The sequence below is a fragment of the Humulus lupulus genome, chromosome 1, assembly GCF_963169125.1.
Source record: "Humulus lupulus chromosome 1, drHumLupu1.1, whole genome shotgun sequence".
NCBI lineage: Eukaryota > Viridiplantae > Streptophyta > Magnoliopsida > Rosales > Cannabaceae > Humulus > Humulus lupulus.
In genome coordinates this window covers 199,223,658-199,237,387 of record NC_084793.1, presented here as the reverse complement: position 1 = coordinate 199,237,387, position 13,730 = coordinate 199,223,658, and positions in this window count along the sequence as shown.

Below are 13,730 nucleotides of genomic sequence, written 5' to 3'. Positions count from 1 at the left end.
TTTAAGGAGTCTTCTTGATGACTCCAACTTTTGGAGTACTTGCCTAAGAGGCTGGGTGGTGAGCACTTTAATGGGGTGTGCCTAGAACTATGGTCTGAGCTTCTGAGAAGCTATCATCAAACAAAATATGAGCTTCTCCATAAGCAGGTAGCTGGACTCCGCTCTGAGGAGTCTTATACTAACATAGTAGACAAGATGTTGGGAGCGGCCCTCCTCACGTACTAAGGCTGCACTAATTGTTCTCCATGATGGCCATGTAGAGGAGTAGGGGTTCTCTGTCTACTGGCTTTGATAGTCTCAGAGGATTCTCCATGTGCGCTTTGAGTTGTTGGAAGGCATGCTCACATTCTTCTATCCATTAAAACCTCTGACCTCCTCAAAGGATTTTGAAGAAGGGAATGCACTTGTCGGTGGCCTTCAATACAAAGCGACTAAGATCCGCTATCCAACCAGTCAAAGTTTGCATGACTTTATGCTTCCTGGGGACAACATCTCGATCAACGCTCTGATCTTCTCAGGGTTTGCTTCTATTTCTCGAGCGCTCACAATAAATCCTAGGAAATTCCCTAAGGCTACTCCAAATGTGAATTTTTAGGGATTTTGTTTCATCTCGAACCTGCGGAGGACCGAGAAAGCTTCCCCCAAGTCTTTCACGTGCTCCAGGGTTGTCTTGGACTTGACCAGCATGTCATCCACATATACTTCCATGTTTCAATAAAGTTGGTTCTTGAGCATATTGTTCAATAACCTCTGATAAGTGGCCCCTACGTTCTTCAAACCGAAGGGCATCATCTTGAAGCATTAGAAACCTTTGTCTGTTCGGAAACTAGTGTGTTCTTGGTCTCCGACATGCATGGAAATCTGATTATATCCCAAAGGTAGACATCCATGAATGTGAGGAGCTCATACTTGGAGGTAGCATCCACCATCTAATCAATCTTCGGTAGGGAAAAGCAGTCCTTTGAGAAGGCATTATTAAGTTCAGTGAAATCGATGTAGATTCTCAAGGTCTAGTTAAGCTTTGGGACCAACACCAGATTTACCAACCACTTGTGGTATTGGACCTCCCGAATGATCCCATTCCCGAGGAGCTTGTCAACTTCCACTTTTAGGGCCTCCGCCTTTGTCGTGTCCAGCATCTTCTTTTTTTTTTTTTTTTTTTGCACTAGGTCTATGTTCAAGGTGTGGAAAATAATGTTGGGGTTGATTCTCGTCATCTATGCATGAGACCAAGCAAAAACGTCCTGGTTCTCTTGGAGAAAACTCACCAAAACCTCTTGGAGTTTTGCCCTAAGGTCTTTCCCTATCTTTTTTTTATTTTCTGGGTTGGCTTCATCGAGGATAACCTCTTCAATCACCTCCATGGGGTCAATCTCCCTATCATCTCCAACCTTGGCGTCCAGCTTATTGGGCTCCTTCTCCTCGAGAATATCTTGGACTTACATCTCCTCTAGAAGAGGCTGCTTGGGAGTTGTTGCCACAATCACCATCACTGTATGCTTGAGTGACACATTATAGCACTAGCGGGCTTCTTTCTGGTCCCTGCAGATGATTCTAATCCTCGATTCTGTGGGGAACTTCATGCACAAATGTCGAATGGAAGTGGCTGCTTCAAACTCCACCAGGGTTGGTCGACCCAAAATGGCGTTGTAAGGGCAAAAGCAGTCCACCACCATGAAAATGTAGTATTTGAAGGCCTATCGAGGCATTTATTGAAGTGTCACCACAAGCTTGATCTACCCTATTGGGATTAAGCCTTCACTCGAGAAGCCATATTGGGTCAAAGTGCACGAGGATATATCACTTTTTGTCATCCTGATATTCTTGAAGGTTGGTTTAAAAAGGATGTTCATTGAACTCCCATTGTCCACCAAAATTCGTGCAACCATATTGTTGGCAACCTGGGTCTCGATTACCAAAGGATCATAGTGGGGGAAATGAACTCTTCGAGCATCCTCCTCGGAGATGGTAATTATCTAGTCTGTCATTCGAGGCATCTATGCTAGGAGCTAGACCAGTGGACAAACCTCATCATCATGATTAAGGGCCCACACATATCTATTATGCGTGCTCCTTGATATACCTAAGTGGTGTCCTCCTGATATGGTCCTTACTCATCCGATCACCAATAGAGGTCCATGGGCCATTGGTTGTGGGGAAACCAGTGCTTAGGCTTGGTTCTGGGGAGTTGCCCCTACCTAATTTGAGGGTGGAGCCCCTGGTGGAACTTGTGCGAGATATGCTCCACCCCTGACATACTGGCGAAGATGCCCCAACTTGATGAGGTTCTCTATTTCATCATGTGGTAACCTCCATTGGTGCTGTGACCAATGTCATTGTGGTACTTCCAAAATTTGACGACATCTCTCTTCTCCCACTCTCTCCAGATGGGTTGTGGCATCCGATAGTGGACCCGCTACTTTGTGGTCGTAAATATATTCTCCCGAGTAACAACTAGATCAGTGTACTCAGAGTATTGGGGAACGTATTTCTCCTCGGGAGCACCAGAACTTTTCAGTTTCTTGCTCCCTTTGCCCTTAACCCCACATTTACTCCCAATCGAGTTTTCTCCAAGTGTCGTTGACTGGGAGGGAGCATCTTCTCTTGTACTGAAAGCAGGCTGATAAGCATTGCATCTAGTGGGAGTTGCTCCATACCCGGTGGCCATCGCACTTTACTAGGCTTGTGGAGTAGGGAGGTTGTACTGCGGAGCACTCATCACACTCATCTGTGCAGGAGTGTATGGGGAGATGTGAGAACTAGGCGTGGTAGTCACTGGGATAGTGGAAGATGGAATGGAGACTGGTCCTCCAAAAGCTCTGATCTGGGAATCTTCCCTGTTAATATACTCTTGGTCCCAAAGAATGAAATCATCGAGCCTATGGCATCCGCGTCTTTGCAGGTCATCCCATAGGGGAGAACTTGGATGGATCCTAGATTGTAGGACCATAAGCTTCTGACCATCATCGACCTTCTTGAACCTCGCAACTTCCTCCTTAAAGTGCTTAATGTACGCTTTAAGAGTCTCAAATGGCCCTTTCTTAATGTTTGCCAAGGCATTAACCTCAAAGCAAACCTTCCAAGCAGCTATAAACTGTCTTCATAACTCAGAGGATAGGTTGTGCCAGGAGTTAATGGAACCTGGTCGGTGATTCTTAAACTACTCATCAGCTGCTCCCATCAAGGTTAACAAGAATCAGTGACATATTGCGTCTTCAGAGACGCGGTGCACAAACATTAACAAGTTGAACTTGGACAAGTGGTTGGACGGGTCCATCATCCTGTTGTAAGGAGTAATGTCTAGCATCTTGAAGCCACGAGGCAACAAGGCTTCAACAATGTGTAGGGCACGTGGTTCTCCATCTTTTTCCTCGAAGATTGATTCATGACCCTCCTTCTTGGCCATCTTCAACATTATATTCTTTAAACTCTCCAACTCTGCATGAAGAGGATCATTGTTGGCACTGTGTGCCGAGTATGCTCCCTAGTCGGGCATTTCTTCTTTCCTATGAGCATTGAGGTTGTCTCGAAGGTCCAGTTTGGGGTATATCACATGGAGGTCCTCGGGCATGGCCCTGTTCTTGCGATCATTAAGGTTATCTCACAAATTAGATTACGCGCGCCCATGGTAATCGTCCTCGGGGAATCCCACTTTAGTTTCGCCATCAGATTCGACAAAGTCATTATTCATCGACATGCTGATTCTATGTCCTCTGTTCATGGATACTTCCCTTCTGTTGGCTCCTAGGCTTGGGTTTTCCTAAGGCTGCTGGGGCATAGAGGGTTCTCCTTCCCTAGTCATGACATAGTCCTTTGTGGTGTGCTTGGCCGGTACACTCTGGGTTCCTCATGTACAGTGGGCCTGGGGATCTCTTCAAACTCAACGAACCTTTTCGGGGTCTCGTGCCCTCCTCGGGAGGTCAAGCGGCTTGGAAGCCCATCGTGACCTCTTCCATTTGTGTTGAGCCTTTGCTCTTTCTCTCACAGGAGGAACTGGATGTACTAGAGGCACGCCAACTGGCTACTATTGTGGCACGTTAGCTAGCCATGTAGGTAGCACGCCAGCTGGATGCACAAGTGGTACTTTCGCTTGTGGGTCCTCCTGGAGCCCTTTGGCTACCAGCGTAGCCCTCATGGCGTTCACCACCTCTTGCACAGCAACGATATTGTCTTTTTGAGACTCCATATCTCATTGTTGGGAGGCAACTTGTTTTTTCAACACCACCACTTCTGGTTGTTCTTTAGAGTGAAACGACGTGGAGTAGTATGTGTGTCTGTCATAGGCCTCGTTATCAGCCACCTCTAGAACAGTCGCTGGAGGTGGGCGATTCGGTCCTCCTCCCATGGCGGCAGGGAGGTCATCTTTAGTAAGTGTTCTGCGGGTGTTCACCATTGCTGCAACTCTTTGCTTTCTTCAAGCTCTTAATGAAAGCACCAAAATGTTAACTAATTTTTTTTGCTAACAACTAATTAAGCTAAAGCTTAAAGAAAAGAAGACGAGAACACAAATTTTTACGTGGTTCAGATTGTGAATCAATCCTAGTCCACGAGTCACTTGTATAAGGATGTTAAGAACTTGCAATGCTCAAGTTCTCCTAGGGGTCTCAGGGAACGTATATGCTCACATTGAAACTAAAATTTGGGATCATTTACAATGTGTGTCCTAGCCCTATTTATAGGCTCCTGGGGCAATTAAGCTCATTAATTGGAGCTTATTACAATTATTCTCACTTGATGAGGATTTATTACATGATAAATGGACATTCTCGTAGTAAATGAGTTGGTGAGCTCTAGCGTATCTTGGTGGGCCCATTGTGAGGAATGTCAACCCATTATTTTATTGGAGGAAATGCCTCTGACACGGCCAGAGTGGTACGTGCACGTTTTACCATGTCAGACGACATTGTGGTATAGCCATTTTGCCGCTTGAACAGAGTTGACACCACGATCCATGTGACATTGGATGTCAGAAAGTTGTCTGTGGTCCAAGGTCACTGTGCTTGACACCTGGCTACCATTCTCCTAGGCCAAAGGAAGGTCCTCGCAGACCTGGAGGAAGTGAGTGGAGGAGATGGTCTTGTATTGAGACTTGGAGCACAATCTCAGAACATGGTCCTCGGGAAGTGATGCTTCTAGGAGGAAGTATTCCTCTAGTGGTGGTGAATTGTGGTTGAAGGATGGGCCTATATTCCGTGGAGCCCATAATAGGCTCCAAGAGACTTAATCAGCTTACGTGGAATCTTTAATTCCCTTTAAAGTATGTAACATGTCACTTGTTGAAAGTACGGACAACAGAAATAGAATCATTTTAAGTGTATTCATGACCCAAAAGATGTTAAATATGTATATATATATATATATAAAGGAGAGCACCAAGGAAATGATGTGGCACTCTAAAAACTCTTCAAACCACTCTATTTATTTTCTCATTTAATCTAATTATTTTATTCATTTTATAGATTATAATAATAATAAATGTAATTTTTTAAATATAAATGAGAAATTTATAAAATATTATTATTTAAATATAGGTAAATCTTCAAACTACTCTATCTATTTTCTTATTTAATCTAATTTGTTATTCATTTTATAGATTATAATAATAATAAATGTAATTTTTTAAATTTAAATGAGATATTTATAAGATATTATTATTTAAATATAGATAAATCTTCAAACTACTCATATTTTCTCATTTAATCTAATGTTTTTATTCATTTTTAATTTTATTATTAGATTACCGATAGTTATTTTTATAAGATATTTAATAATTTAATAAGATATTTAAATAAGATATATTTTGAGTTTATATTTATATTTAATAATTTAAGATATTTAAGGATTTAATAAATATATATATGAATAACTATAATAAAGATTTCATTGTGGTATGAATGGTGCTAATTAATAATTTGATCATGTCATAATTAATTATATTCACTTAATCATGCATTAAGTGTATATATACTGACTTATATATCACTGAAAAGAGCATGCATAAAAAAGTATATTTTTAATTTTTGAGCTCAATAGTTTATAATACGTTTGGTGGGAAGTAAACATAATTATTATATTAGATTATTAGAATATACTTAATATAAACTTTACACTAACTTTTATAAGGTGCATTATTATATTGGATAAATATTGTTGACCATCGAATTGGTCAACGACACGGAGTCAGATAAACGATATAGAATGAGATGAAAACAAGAAGAAATCCAGACGAAATGGTAAACGACACAAACAATTTATAGTGGTTCGGCCCCAATCATATGGTAATGACCTACGTCCACTTAGTGTTCTTATTGATGTAGAATCCCAACACTGTGATCAATGAATGTTCATGAGTTTCACAAGCTTCAGGATGATTACAATTTTGGTGAATAATAACACTATAATTTTCTCTCAGAATTCTCCCAATCCAAAAGTCCCCTCCCTTGAGTCCTTTGATTCGTATTTATAGGCTCAAGAAGGTGACATGGGCCTTAATTACAATTACAACTCGCGTATCTAGATAATAAGAGAAATTACAATTAATGCATAATTACAAGATTGCACATCTGAAGGAAATAAATGAATATATGTGTCCAGGCTGGTCGCACATAAGTATGATGCTTGATAAACCAATAATCTTCTAGTCGATGGCCGAGCAGGATATACTTACTTAAAATAGCCACGTGCCTCCCACGTGTAGACCAATCCTGCCACGTCATCAGGTAGTCCATTTTTGGGTAAACATTTGCCCCCTAGTTTATTTTACTGCGACCAACATAAAGTAAACTTAAACAACTGACCTTCCATGTGACCTGTCAAATCTGTCAGAGCCATCAATGCCTTCTCGAAAGAAGGCAACCTATCATGTCATTGCAGTTTCCCAAAAAGTGATTTGACGGCTATCACACTTTTCCATGCCTCGAAAAATCATCCCCCATCATTACCTCATTAATCGTGCTTCAACCCATATAAATACCCCTTCATATTTACTTTTTACTTTCCATCTTTCCTCAAGAACACTGAAGAACGGAGCCTAAAGAACCCGTACGACTTCGGCGATCCACGAAATTCTATCCAGCCACTCGACTCAATGTCTCGAAAATTTTCATCAATCTTTGTCCAAGTAAGTTTCTTGAACTTCTTCGTCTCTAAGATGCCATGCAATAATTATCTTTCCAGTTTTCTGGTTTGTTTTGGATTTTGAGTTCCTAAATGTTCTTGAAGAAATGATTTAGGGTAATCGGGCATGTAGGTATTAACATGATAGGATAAGGAAAAAACACTCAATGAGGCTTAGGAGTTGGTTTGGGAGTTAGGATTATTGATTTAGGGCGTAAAATCGAAGTAAAAATTCGATTTTTAGGCATTTAGAAAAAACAGGGTTTTTCCCACCCCTTCTCAGAGTCGAAAAGTTTTTTTTGAAAAACTTTTCACTTCTGCTTTTTAATCTGTTTTCCAAGCTGTTCGTATATTATTTAGTGTTTACGTTAGGATGCTGCTGGTAGTATAAAAGCTTAACTTTTATACATGAGCAACGTTATCCCAATGATTCCACTTCTTTAGTCTATTGGTCGTAGATTCTCATCTCCCCTTCTCTGTTTGCAGATTTTCATGCACAACCCGTGGGGAGGTGAGAGGCCGAGCAACGACGACTTGCTCGCGCTACTACTCAAAGATCAAGAACAACCGTCGTTGTCATTCTCGGAAATTCCCTTTTCTCATCATAACTCCACAAGTAGTCCTTCAACCAGTCCAACGATTATGGGGAGCGTAAAATCCATTGCTCAAAAGAAAAAGAAAACAACCCAACCTCCTGCCAATCAACCTGCTCCTCGGGCTAAAACTCCTTCGACCAGCCCTCAACTTGAAAACACTTCCTAGCCAGAAATTCAAACAAAAGTCTGACTTTGAGACATCATTCGACCAGAGGTCAAATGGTACGTAGTACCTCCTAGTGTTATTACAGCTAGGATGGTAGGGAATTATCTCAAGAAGTACGGACTTCCTGGGATAACCCTAATCAAGCCTTCAATCGACCAGCGGGCAAACCTGCTTGGGGGCGCCTTCAACACCTGGCTGAGGTATCACATTGAGGCGAGGGCAACCTTGCCTCTTCATCCATTATTCCAGGGGGTGGAAAATTATTTTGAGGTCGCTCCCTTTCAAATCACCCCAAACGGATATAGAGTGCTCTCTGCTCTCTATATTTTGTACAGTCACAAGAAGTGGCCCGTCCCTACGCCACATGAGATCAATTACTTATTTGATCTCAAATCTAACCCCAACCACAAAAAAACGGGGTTCTTCCATTTCTACCACCAGGAATCTGCTCGCACCTTCCTGAATGATATTAGCCACAAGTCCAACGTGGGAAAGTACTTCCAAGAGTACTTCTTAACACTGGACCTGATCACCGACAACCTGGCCTTTACTGAAGGAGGTAAGCCATTTATTTACTGGTCTTTAGATTTCATTTAGCTTTCCTACACATTCTTTAGAACTTTGGTGTCATTTAGGTCCATGGCATCGACCATCTCCAACTCTAGAAATGGAGATACAAGCAGAATCCTTGGCTAGCATGACAAATATTGAAAAAAGTGTCAAAGAGCTTGTCACAGAGAATAATTTAAGGCTGTTTAACCTTCTAGCACCTCACCAAGACATGAGGGAATCAACTGCGGGAAGTGCTACTGGGGGAGAAGTTCCCGAGCAGCATCAAGATGCGTCATAACCCCCTAGGAGGGCAACGGGAGTGACCATTAGGGAACCATCCAGCACCCCGAGAGTAGCGGCTGTCTCTGCCCAGCATGGGAAAGGCAAGGAGAAGCTTCCTGATCACCCCGAGCCTATACTTGAGTCCTTAGACAAGAATGGTACTGACTTCTCACTCTTAGATAGTTTGCCCATTCCCTGTCATTTATTTGACGAGGACGACAACTTTAAATATACACCTAGTTTTAATTTAGACTTCTTCAAGGCAGAGAGTGAGTGTAGCAATAGTACAATAAATAATGTATCGACCAGTAGTTGTAGCTCGGGTATTTTACTTATAATTTCTTTTCTCTCCGTTTGTTTTTCTTTTTTGCATGATAAATTTCCATGACTAATCATATGCTTCTTTTTTGCAGACATGCCTTCCGAGAGGGAATTCGACTTGTACCCCAATCCCACCTCCTCTCCTCCTGCGAGTAGGAAGAAAATGAACAGGCGGCATCCAGGAGAAGGATGCAATGACCCATCTGCAAAGAGGGCTCGGACGGAGGGCCCTCCTGCACCAACTCCTTCAAAAGAGACGACTCCTCCTCTAGTCCCTGTCGACCAGAATCCTCCAGCTCCCATTGACCAGACTCCTCCTCCAACTCCCACCGACATAACTCCTCCAAATTCCGCTGACCAGGCACCTCCTGGTCAGCCAGAAAAAGTTCCAGGAGTAGCCCTTATGAACATGGCTCTCAGCTCAGCCAAAGATAGGCTAACAAAGCTATCAAGGCACCGATGTAGTCGAGAGGCCATCAATGACACTGAATCTATGTAAGTCGACCAGATCTTTAACCATGCGCTAAATGAAGTGCTCAGTGTGAGTTGCCATTCTTGCTGAGCTTTATTTGTTTGTCTTGTCAATTTATTCCCACTAATAGTTTTATCTTTTTTCTGATCACAGGGAATTCTAACAATAAGTACTGGTTGGCACCGCTCGGGGGCATTGGCTGCTCAGTACGAGAATAGGCTTGGCGAACAGCTCAGAATGGCTAAGGCCAAGCATACCGAGAAGCTCAAAATAGCTGAGGCTAAGCACGTTGAGGAGCTTAAGGAGGTCGAGGCCAAGCATGCTGAGGAGTTGCAAACAGCTGAGGCCAAAATTGCCAAGCTTGAGGGGGAACTCAAGAAGAAGGAGGAATCAATTACCAAAATGACTGCCTCCAAAGATAAGTACAAGGAAGCCTCGCTGATAAACTACCAAGAAGCCCATAAACTTCAATCGGAGTTGGAAATCAGCCACAAAGAGGTTGCTGACCTTGAGGAGACCAACGCGCGCAACCTAGAGAAGTACGAGGGAGCGGCGTTCCAGTGCTTCTACATCTTCTGGAGAAGTAACCCTAAGGCTGCTTTTACTTATCTACCTGACCCTATAAGGGAGGCTGAGTTGGAGAAGTGTATTGCTCGCCTGGAAGAGGAAGAGAAGGCTCAACGAAGATGCTGGGCCCTCAGATGACCAGCGGCCACAAGAGCCTCAGCAGGATCCTCCGTCTGCTTCTTAATTTCTCCTGTTTTTTATTTAAGTTTAATTTGTATTTTAAGACACACGAACTACGGTTCGTGATGTCAAGACAACTTATTATTTTATTGCTGCACGGGCAACTTTTCCTTTAACTGACAATTACATCTGATTAGCAACTGCTTGCGGTGTAAAGGATTTCATTTTTGATATAATAATATTTGCATTTTATTATAACATATATTCGCATGACCGAACTTAGCATAGCACTTTGTTTTGATTTGACAAAATTTAAAGAAAATTTTGAAAAATACTCTAAGTACCGTAGTATGCTTTCCTTTATTTTGCTCGCATATTTACATATACTTATTGATATGCTTTGCTTGCCTGGTACCTTATATGCCCCCCAAGTGATTGAGGAGCTTAGGGTCCTCGGTCACTTTCCTTGACCACTGTTCGAATATTTTTGCTCGTGATAATTACTTATGAGAATGAAAATATAGCAAAACAACACACGTAATGAGCAAATACTTGTAATAAATACAATAATTGGCAAGAATAACTGGCTGCACACAGTTCCATTTATTTCTCGTAATAAATGGATAATTTTGTCTGTACGAGTGATCAAGAAATGATTTTACACTTATAGGCGATCAGTCATATGACTGACTGACCCTTGTTCATAAGCTTGTAAAAAGTTAAATTAATACAAGTCAATTCTTTAAAAATAAATGTTTATTGATAATACTTGCGCAGGTGTTCTCCATTCCAATAGCGAGGAATGATATCTCCATTTAAGCGAGCAAGCTTGTAGGTGCCTGGTTGAAGGACTTCTTCGATTTGGTATGGCCCTTCCCAGTTAGGTCTAAGCACTCCAGCAGCTTGATCGCGGGTGTTGAAGAAAACTCTTCTAAGTTCCAAATCTCCCACATTAAATTTTCTTTCATGTACTTTAGAGTTTAAGTTCCGGACGACCTTTTGCTGGTAAGTTGCTACTCGAAGTTGGGCTTGTTCACGCCTTTCATCGACCAAATCCAGAGATTCTATCAATAACTGGCTATTAACGTCTTGATCGTAGGCCAACCTTCAGTGTGATGGCGGATCTAATTCAACAGGCAACATAGCTTCATACACATAGGCCAAGGAGAATGGAGTATGGCCTGTTGCTGTTCTATGGGATGTTCTATACGACCAGAGGACTTCAGGCAACTGCTCTGGCCATGCCCCATTTACTTCTTCAAGCCTTTTCTTCAGAGTATCCTTTAGTGTCTTATTGACAGCCTTAACTTGTCCGTTTGCCTGTGGATGAGCTACTGAAGAAAAGCTTTTGATAATCCCATGCCTCTTGCAAAAATCTGTGAACAGATCACTATCAAACTGTGTACCATTGTTTGAGACAATTTTTCTTGGCAATCCATAGCGACACACAATGTTCTTGACCACAAAATCCAGCACCTTTTTGGTTGTTATGGTTGCAAATGGCTCTGCTTTAGCCCACTTCGTGAAGTAGTCAACACCAACCACAACATACTTAACATTGCCTTTTCCTGTGGGCAAAGACCCAATCAAATCTATCCCCCACACTGCGAATGGCCACGGGCTTTGCATTTGTTTTAGCTCATTAGGGGCTGCTTGGCATATCTTGGAAAATCTTTGGCACTTGTCACACTTTCGAACAAAATCCACAGAGTCTTCATTCATTGTTGGCCAAAAGTATTCTTGCCTTAGGATCTTTTTTGATAAACTCTGCCCCCCAGCATGATCTCCGTAGAAACCTTCATGGACTTCTCACATTAATTCTTTGGCCTTTTCTTTAGAAACAAACCTTAGGAGTGGCATTGAGTACCCTCTTCTGTATAAAATTTCGTCGACCAAGATAAACCAAGCAGACTGCCTCTGGAGGGCTCTTACTTTATTTCTGTCCGTCAGCAGTACACCATGCATCAAGCACTCAATAAAGAGTGCCATCCACGTGTCCGCTGATTGGATTACCAGAAAGGTTTCTTTTGTTTTGATGCTTGGGCTCGATACTACTTCCTTAGATTTGTTACTAAGTGAGTTTAAAACGTGCAATTAACTCTCTAATCGAGGTTTTAAGACAAAAGTGTAACTAAACCATAAACAAAGTCATATACTTTAAAAATAGTTCCATTCATAGAAAACCATAAAACATTTAACAGTTGGGATCCCAAAATATTGTTTAGAATTATTTACAACTCAAAAAAGTAACCAAAGTCGGCTAAACGAAAAAATTTAGGTTTAGTACAATAATCTCCCAAAAATACCCCTGGCCGTGGTAGCCAGGCAGACCAAACATGTACGCGCCGCTTCACGCTCTCCGTACTCATGGTTGGTCGACCTTCCCCTTGCCCTTAACTGCACCATAGAGCACCCGTGAGCCGAAGCCCAACAAGAAAACCCTCACAAGCAGATTACATATGCATATCAAACACTTAACATATAAACAAGCCTCATCAGGCTATACACGTACGGCCATGCCATCCTAGACGCTTTACCAGACCCTGGGTTCGCGGTCCACACCGTGAGGATATCCCAGGTATCCTTTAGGGTCTCACCCTGGCAACTCTCACTCCGCGTGATAAACGCTACTCGCGGCCCCTTGTTGTTCTCGGCCTTGCCGCTTTCGGCCTTTGTCGTTCCCGGCCTTCGCCGTTCCCGGCCTTCGCCATTCCCAGCTCTTGCCGTTCATTCACATATATGCGCACATAGCATAATTAAGCAGATACTTAAACACGTATAAACTCAAACAAAGGGGCTACGCCCTGCAACACAATCATATAGGACCGAGCCCTGCAACACAATCATATGGGTCGTGCCCTGCAACACAAGCTCTACGGGAACAATAGTTTTCTTACTTGTGTCCTGAGCTTTCCAAGCACCGATGTCCAGAGCACAGTCCCCTAGTCCGAGCCTCGCTGAAATCCTAGTCACAACGCACCAACAATATCAATCCATCAAGTTCTAATCTACTAAATATCTTTTAGTTGTAATTCTAATCTCCGGGACATGTAATTCTATCAATCCGGGTGATAAAATCCATCCTGAGCCTTAACTTTTGGATTTCCAAGCCTAAAACCTCTTTAAAACCCTAAAATGCACTAAGAGACGTGGCCCCATGAGGCCATGCCACGGCCCGCCCCCAACCAGAGGCCATTCCCCCCAAAACAGGGCAGGCACGCCGCGGCCGAAGCTAGGGCATGCCGCGGCTTGCCCTTCTTCCAGGCCACCATTTTGTATAAGAGGGTCGCGGCTCAGCAAGAACAATGTCGTGGCCCGACCCTTCGAACCCCGAAAAATCCTCCATTTTTTCCACAAAAACCCATCCAATTTACCCCAAAATCAACCTAACAACTTAGTTTAATCATCCCAGAAGTTATACCATGGTCTTAGTAACAAACCTAACAAGAAATCTAACTCAAAACCTCATCAAACTCAAAGATGATTCTTCATTTTTCCAACATGCAAAACTCTTAACACAACAGCAGAAATTTAAACA